The 9,433-nt window shown below is 41.0% G+C and overlaps 1 long non-coding RNA gene across 1 annotated transcript; it reads left to right on the forward strand.

Moving 5' to 3' along the window:
* Positions 1–6,655: 6,655 nt before the first annotated feature.
* On the forward strand, positions 6,656–8,150 carry LOC139941079 (uncharacterized). Its single transcript, XR_011786530.1, has 3 exons — positions 6,656–6,733; positions 6,896–7,025; positions 7,496–8,150. It is a non-coding gene; the product is annotated as an uncharacterized lncRNA (long non-coding RNA).
* Positions 8,151–9,433: the final 1,283 nt, after the last annotated feature.

Here is a 9,433-nt window from a genome sequence, read left to right on the forward strand (position 1 = left end):
AAGCTCATATCCGAGCATGCTTGCGTGTGACATCTTAATCTCCATTTTCACACCATTCGTCATTGTCTACACGTCGTGTAACAACCACGCACCCCTTTTATTACACCTTCATTCTTAAACTAAAATGGAATAACTCTGATTCGAAGTGCACTTTTCTCATTTTTTGTTTTGTTTTGTCTTATATTTTTTCGAAGACGGTGTCATGCCATTCCAGTACTGACCAAGAAGACATCATTGGGAGCTATGTACGCTGTGAGGAAACCGACAGGACCAGGTAAGTTTATTTTCAGTTTGATTGATAGCTTGGGAAGTAATGAGGGAGAGTAATTAAGGTTTATCTTAAAATAAACATTTTGTTCAGATTTAAAAGGGGCTCCACGCTCTAATTTAACTTCGTTAATCACAAATTTTCCATTTGCTGGAGTCAAGATGAAAACTGGGGGGGGGGACTCGATTATGTAAGATGCTATCGTGTTTGATGCCCTTCAATTGCAATTCAAATATAAAGGGCCATACATTTTTGGACAGAAATTCTTCAGTTTCATTTCCAAATTGTCATCAAAAGGACATCAAGTCTGAGTTAATGTACCGACCAATGGGGAGAGGGTGATGGTATAAAACGTTGCGAGAACCAATTCTCCCTCTGAATTAACATAGTTTTCGATTAAGAAGTAATTTTCCATGAATTTGGAAATTCTTGGATTGTGCATATATTGTTCCTTTACTAATATGTGGGTTTACTGTATTAATGTTTTGCAATTTGTCCTGTAACGTTCTTGTTCATTCAATTGTTTGGATTATTATAATGTTATTCGCTTTTGTACAGTTTATGGAATGGGCGCAATGTAAATGAACAAATTATTATTATTAATATTATTATTATTAGTTTTGTTTCGAGACCTCAGCATTTGATTTTGAGGTTTCGAAATCAAGCATCTGAAAGCACATAAGTTTGTGTAACAAGGGTGGGTGTGCTTTCTTTCATTATTGTCTTGCAACTTCGACGATCAATTGAGCTCAAAGTTTCACAAATGTATACTTCATGCATATGTTGACATACGTCACCAAGAGTGAAGACTGGTCTTTGACAATTACCTATAGTGTTTAGTGTCTTTAAGCCTTTAGTCCACAAACTGTCCTGTCGGTTTCTTCGCAAAAAGTTCTTGAAAGTTGGTTTAATGGAAACAACAAGTTCATGACAATTGTTCGACTGTAAAGAAAATTTGAGAGAAAGAAAGCATAACAAATTATCATCGAAAAACTCAAGGACCCAATTTTGGGATGCTCTTTGTAATAATGGACCAATTTAAGGTGGAGGTTTTACACTTAATATTTTGACTTGATTGACATATTTTCAGGAGTCTGCAGTTCTGCTGGGAATGTGGTGTACTACCTGTCGATGACTGAAGCTCACAAAACATAGGTACATAGCTAGAGAATTATCTCTCTATAATCTCCTCTTCAGGGGAATGCTGGAATGCAGGCGGCGCCGGTGGTGGAGCTTAAGTTGCGCTGGATGGATGAGCATTTGGGAGGGAAGGATCAGAGCTGTTCTTGGCCGGTGATGCGTGAGAGTTGATTGCTGGCTGGATGTGAATTGCATTGGAGTGTGACATTCTTTAGGTGAGCTGCTGCTGGGAGGGTTGGCTCGAGGATGGGTGACCAGATGTCCATAATGAAGAAACCTATGTCTCGTGGAACTTTATGATGTCCTTGTATCTCGATGGCCTCCCTGACTCTGCATTGGTGTCAGGACTGTACAGGAGCTTTGAGTTCGGCTTGATTCCAATTGATGATGTGGTCCTGTTCTTGTGAATGTTTGATGATGGCTGATTTGTCGAGGTGTCCCAGTCTGCCATGTGCTTTGTGTCCTTGATTCTTGTTGAGATGCTGCGCCAGGTTTCCGCGAAGTACACTTTACCGCAATCACAGGGAATGCGGTAAACGCCTGCTTTGTCTTGAGTGTCTCGCTTGTCCTTGTGTGTGTGGAGTGATGCTTGAATCTTGTTTGGTGCTGTGTGGAAGATCTTGACTTGAGCTTGACTGAAGATACTTTGAAACTTGTGAGAAGTGTGGCCGATATAGGGGAGGGTGATTGCAGCCTTGAACTCTGGTTGTTCATCTGTTGTGAGACTTGGCTTGGGCTGGCTAAGATTGAATGTCTTGTAGTCGTTAAGTTGAAGTGAAGTCTTGACGTGGTGTAGTTTCTGCTTCAAGCTGCCTTTGTCACAGGTGTTGAAGGCCCAGCAAACCAAGGTGTTGCAGACAGCAGACTTGAAGCGAGGATGGTGGAATGATGAGTTGTGAAGGTATCTATCGGGGTGTTTTGGCTTGCGATGTACCGTTTGGGCTATAGTGCCATCAGCTTGTCTTGTTACTTGGACGTCTAGGACGGAGATAGTGTTGTTTTGTTCTTGTTCCATGGTGAATTGGATGTGTGGATGTTGACTGGTCAGGTGATGGAAGAACTCTTGGAGTGCTGTCTTGTCGTAAGGCCTAACCACAAAGGTGTCGTTAATGTAGCGGAGCCAGAGGTTAGGGCAAAGATTGACCTTCTCGATGCTGTCAAGTTCAAACTCCCCCATGAACAAATCTGCCAGGACCGAGGATAGAGGATATCTCATGGCGGCCCCAGAGGTTTGTTCATAAAATTTGTCTCACCACCTGAAGCTGGAAGCGTAGACGCTGGTGATGAGGAGGTCGTGGACTTGTTCTGGAGTGAGGCTTGTGCGGTCTGTCAGTGTAGGTTCGGCTTGAAGGCTTTGGTTGGCGATGTTGCATGCTTCTTCGATTGATATGTTGGTGAACAGTGACACGACATCAAAACTGACAAGGATATCAGTTGGACGGAGATGTATGTGCTTGATGATGTCGACTAACTTGCTTGTGTTGTTGATGTGATGTTCAGTGGGGCCAACTAGTCGATGGAGGTTCTTGGTGAGGTGTGTTGCAATGTTGTAAGAAGGTGAACCCTGGGAAGCCACGATGGGGCGGAGAGGACCATCTGGCTTGTTGATCTTGGGTTGGCAGAAGAAACGTGGGCAGGTGAATGCGGATGGCTTGAGGTGACGGTACGTGGTGTTGTCTATGACTTGCACTTGATAGAGAGTACAGAGTTTGGTGGTGAGTGTGCGTTCAATGACTGGGCTGGGGTTCCTTGGCAGGCATTGGTAGATATTAGTTGACAGGATTTCATTTACTTGGTGGTCATAATCCGTTGTAGACATGACCATAGTGGCATTACCCTTGTCCGCTGACATGATGTGGATGGTCTTGTCTTTGTGCAGGGCTCAGATATCAGCATTTTCTCGCCTGCTTGTGTAGGGTCTTGGTAACTTGGCGTTTGAAGTCTTTGCAGAATTTGGCTGCGGACTTGGTTGGCGACAGTCTTGTCCAGATGTTTGAGTGCAGGTTCAGTGGACCGATTGATGTCTTTGACTTGAATCATGCGAGGTGTGCTGGCGCCCACACATTGCACGATTCCAGTCAAAGATATTATTCAGTCTACCGAACCTGCGCTCAAACATCTAGACAAGACATTCGTCAACCATATCCGCATCCAGATTCTTCAAACTCTTCAAACACCAAGTTACCAAGACCCAACACAAGCAAGCAAGAACACGCCGCTATTCGAGCCCTGCACAAAGACAAGTCTATCTACATCATTTCAACGAACATTGGTAATGCCACCGTGTTCATGTGCACAACAGATTCAGACCACAAGGTAACCGACATCCTGTCAACTGATACCTACCGACTCCTGCCAAGTAACTCCTGTTCAGTCATCGAACGCACCCTCACTGCTAAATTCTGCACTCTCTATCAAGCGCAGGTCATAGACAACACCATGTACCGTCACCTCAAGCCATCCGCATCCGCCTAATCACGTTTTTTTGGCCAACCTTAAGAGCCACAAGCCAGATGTTCCTCTCCGTCCCATCGTGGCGTCCCGGGGTCACCCACCTACAATACTGCAAGACACCCCACCAAGACCCTTCATCCACAAGTTGGCCTCACTGAACATAACATTAACATCTCAAGCAAGTTCGTCGACATTATCAAATACATACATCTCCGGGCAACTGAGACCCTTGTCAGTTTTGACATCATGTCACTATTCACCAACATACCAACTGAAGAAGCATGCAACATCGCCGAACAATGCCTTCAAGCCTAACCTACACTGACAGACCGCACAAGACTCACTCCAGAACAAGTCCACGACCTCCTTATCACCTGCTTCTCCGCTTTTAGATCAGGTGGCGAGACTAATTCTACGAACAAACCTCTGGGGCCACCATTGGATCTCCTCTATCCCCGGTCCTGATGGATTTGTTCATGGAGGAGTTTTAACTTGACGGTATCAAGAACGCCAATCTTCGCCCCAACCTCAGGTTCCGCTACATTGATGACACCTTTGTGGTTTTGGCCCAACGGCAAGACAGCACTCCAAAAGTTCTTCCATCAACTGAACAGTCAATATCTACGTATCCGATTCAACATGGAACAAGAACAAAACAATGCTATCTCCTTCCTAGGTGCCGAAGTAACAAGACAAGCTGATGGCACTCTAGCCCACACGGTACATCACAAGCCAACGCACACCAACAGATACGTTCACAACTCATCATTCCACCATCCTCGCTTCAAGTCTGCTGTCTCCAACACCTTGGTCCGTTGGACCTTGGACACCTGTGACAAGGGCAGCTTGAAGCAGGAACTACAACACATCAAGACATCATGTCAACTTAATGGCTACAAAACTTTCAACCTCAGCGAGCCCAAGCCAAGTCTCACACCAGATGAACTACCAGAGTTCAAGGCTGCAATCTCCCTCCCAAACATTGGCCTATCTTCTCACAAGCTTCAACGTATCTTCATTCAAGCTCAAGTCAAGACCTTCCATACAGACTCAAACAAGATTCAAGCATCACTCCACACACACAAGGACAAGCAAGACACTCGAGACAAAGCCAGCGTTTACCACATTCCCTGCGATTACTGTGAAGTATACATCGTGGAACCAGGGCGCAATATCTCAACAAGAATCAAGGAACACAAAGCACATGGCACACTGGAACACCTCAACAATTCAGCCATCATCAAATATTCACACGAACACGACAGCATCATCAAGTGGAATCAAGCCAAACTCATAGTTCATGTACAGTCCTGGCACCAATGCAGAGTCGGGGAGGCCATCGATATACAAGCACGCCATACAGTTCCAGAAGACATCGGTTTCTTCATTAACGACATCTGGTCACACATCCTCAAGCCAACCCTTCCAGCAGCAGCTCACCACAAGAATGTCACACTCCAATGCACACACATCCAGCCAGCAATCAACTCACATGCATTACCGGCCAAGAACAGCTTTGATTCATCCCGCCCAAATGCTCATCCATCCAGCACTTCTAAAGTTCGACCATCGCCTGTAGTCCAACATTCTCCTGAAGACGAGCAGAATAAACTGTTAGAAACATCGAGACCAAACCTGCTCTTTCCAGAGCCAATACTCACATACTCAGAGGTTTACACATGGTTGTCCCCATAAATTCTTATTTCTCCACACCATGCAAAGCTTCAAACAATACATATCCAAGATGGGATTAAATCGCAACAAACCTAGGTAGAATAGCTAGAGAATGATCTCTTTATACTCAAAACTCTATTTCGAGATGCATTTTTCTCATTGTCTGTATTTTTTCTTTAATTTTTTTACGGCGACGGTGATCCATCTGCCTATTGGAGACCAATGGAAACTGCACCATTCCAGTTGCGGCCATGAAGACATCAATGGGAGCTGTGTATCTTTGAGGAAAACGACAGGAAAAGGTAAGTTTTTTTTAAGGGACCGTAAGTTGTTGAGATTTATCCTGAAATCAAGATTATGTCTAGATTTAAAAGGGGCTCCATGCTAAAATTTAGCTTTGAAAATCACCAGTTTTCCAATTGCTAGAGTCCTTATGAAAAAAATCTAAACCTCGCAGCATGAATATTGTTCTATGGTGAAAAGTATTTAATGAGAATAGTGATTTTGTAATAACTTGATTGGCATATATTTCAGGAGTCTGCAGTTCTGCTGGGGATGTGGTGTGCTACCTGCCGATGACCAAAAGTCATGATGCAACAGTGCCTGACTATGCGGACAGCATCCCAGCTGTCATTTAAGTGCACCAAACATAGGTAGATAGCTAGAGAATGATCTCTTTAATCTCTAAACTCTGTTGGGAAGTGCATTTTGCTAATAGTTTGTATTTGTCGTTTATTTTTTACGGCGACGGTGAACTGGTTAAATGTTTAACCATCTGCCCGTGGGAGTCCAGTGGAAACTGCACATGCCGGCCATGAAGTAATCATTGGGACCTTTGTACGCTGTGAGCAAAATGACAAGACAGGGTAAGTTTATTTTTAGTTTGATTGTTGGCAAATTTTGTGATTTTGACTGGAGCATAACTGTTTTCCTCTTCTGGATTAGTGATGTGAAAAAAATAACATTGTATTACATAAATGTGCCAAATACAACCTTGCAACATGAACTATAATTGTTCTACAGTAAAAAGTATTTGGTGAAAATAATTATACTGAAATGTCTTAATTGACATATATTTCAGGAGTCTGCAGATCTGCTTGGGATACCTGCTGATAACAAGCGCCAACATGAAAACAGCCGAGAGGATGCCTGCCTATGCGGACAACATCCCAGTTGTCATTGAAGTGCACCAAACAGGTAGATAGCTAGAGAATGATCTCTTTAATCTCGAAACTTCATTTTGCAGTGCATTTCATTTGCTTGGATCCTTTTTGTTCTTAAGCAGCTCTATGAAAGTTGGCCCTGATGATCCAAGTCTTGATATGGTACTGATGCGAGTACATTGTAATTTTCTTGTAGATGATTGTGACGACTGCGTGTCAACATGGACCATGAAGATGTGACGTCACAGTACAGAAAGATACATCATGGCTTGAGGAGATAGACTTATTCCTCAGCTACTCACCAGGGTCCTAAGTGGAATTTGAAGGTATGATCTGTTTTAGCGAAGCTTGAGATGAAAGTTTAGAAATCCATACAAGTGCAGACAATAGACATTTCTTAGGTTTCATTATTCAAACATAGTCCCATATACCTTAATAATAATAATAATAAACAGTTCTTATATAGCGCAAATTACAAAATAAAGTCTCTAAGGGCTTCTATGATTGAAAAGATGGGTTTTAAGTTTAGATTTAAATGTTCGTAGCGTGGCACAGTCTATGATATTGTTGGGAAGAGAGTTCCAAAGTCTTGGAGAAGCAAATTTGAAGGAGCGATGACCGTTGACCTTGTCTGAAAAATGTATGTTAAAGCGTGCGCCAGGAGGGTCACTGAGTGAGGGATATGCATACTTAATAAAAAGCAATTCTTGATATAGTATACACACATCTTTGACCTTTAAATCCAAATCTCGCTCTAATTATTTTTTTCTTTCTTTTTTGATCATATTTAATACAGGATTAACACGTTCGAACATCTTCAAGTTGGACGCGTGAAGATGCTGTGCCACCTTATGCAACACCAATAAAACACTTGCTTCACCACCTTATCTAAGGCATAATGACAACAGATGAACATTGTCAACAGAATGAACCCAAAGAACACAAACGAGACGAAGAGGCAGACCAAGTTGGCGTTAGATGGATCACATCAGAGAATTTGGAAGCGTCACTTGGATGCGACAAGCACAAGAACGATCAAGGTGGAATGGTGATGAAGAGGCCTTACTTCTGCAGTATGTAGCGACAATATCTAGATAGATATTTTGCCACTTACACAAAAATATTTACTCTGTACAAAGTCAAGACAACATAAGGTTATTTGTTAAAGTAAACTCACTACCAATAAAAAGTAAACAAGTGTGTTAAGGACTGTATATAAGTGGTGATTTATGTAATGAAGTTTTGTATTGTAATAATGAATTAAATATAAATTGTAACTTGTTTTGTGTCACTCTGTAATTCAATTAGTTATTATTCCAATTGTTTACATGGTATCTGTTCAGGGGAACCCTCACATGGTGGCCACCATGTTTTTTTACTGGTTACTATATGAAGACATGTAAACATTGTGACACACTTGGGGTTTAGAACTCTTTTTAAAGTTTGTTATGTCAAAGGTCATGACCTTGTGTGTGTTTGAGTACTCATTAACCAGGTTTATTATTACAAAGGTCTAGACATTGTTCATGGTATTTATTAAGGATAATCAGTCCAGTTTTTGAGTACTCTTAACGTCGTTAAACAAGTGTGTTAAGGACTGTTTATAAGTGGTGATTTATGTAATGAAGTTTTGTATTGTAATAATGAATTAATTAAAAATTGTAACTTTTATTTTGTGTCACTCTGTAATTCAATTATTTGTTAGTCTATTGTTTACATGGTATCTGTTCTGGGGTACCCTCACATGGTGGCTACCATGTTTCTTTACTGGTTACTATATGAAGACATGTCAATATTGTGACACACTTGGGGTTTAGTTACTCTGGTTAAAGTTTTTAATGTCAAAGGTCATGACCTTGTGTGTGTGTTTGAGTACTCATCAAACAGGTTTATAATTACAAAGGTCTAGACATTGTCCATGGTATTTATATGGATAATCAGTCCAGTTTTCGAGTACTCTTAAGACGTTAAACAAGTGTGTTAAGGACTGTAAGTGGTGGTATATGTAATGAAGTTTTGTATTTTGATAATGAATTAAATATAAATTGTAACTTTTATTTTGTGTCACTCTGTAATTCAATTATTTATTATTTTAATTACTAACATGGTATCTCTTCTGGGGTACCCTCACATGGTGGCCACCATGTTTTTTTACTGGTTACTATCTGAAGACATGTAAATATTGTGACACACTTGGGGTTTAGAACTCTTTTTAAAGTTTGTTATGTCAAAGGTCATGACCTTGTGTGTGTTTGAGTACTCATTAACCAGGTTTATTATTACAAAGGTCTAGACATTGTTCATGGTATTTATTAAGGATAATCAGTCCAGTTTTTGAGTACTCTTAACGTCGTTAAACAAGTGTGTTAAGGACTGTTTATAAGTGGTGATTTATGTAATGAAGTTTTGTATTGTAATAATGAATTAATTAAAAATTGTAACTTTTATTTTGTGTCACTCTGTAATTCAATTATTTGTTAGTCTATTGTTTACATGGTATCTGTTCTGGGGTACCCTCACATGGTGGCTACCATGTTTCTTTACTGGTTACTATATGAAGACATGTCAATATTGTGACACACTTGGGGTTTAGTTACTCTGGTTAAAGTTTTTAATGTCAAAGGTCATGACCTTGTGTGTGTGTTTGAGTACTCATCAAACAGGTTTATAATTACAAAGGTCTAGACATTGTCCATGGTATTTATATGGATAATCAGTCCAGTTTTCGAGTACT

The sequence above is a fragment of the Asterias amurensis genome, chromosome 8 (assembly GCF_032118995.1).
Source record: "Asterias amurensis chromosome 8, ASM3211899v1".
Classification (NCBI taxonomy): Eukaryota; Metazoa; Echinodermata; class Asteroidea; order Forcipulatida; family Asteriidae; genus Asterias; species Asterias amurensis.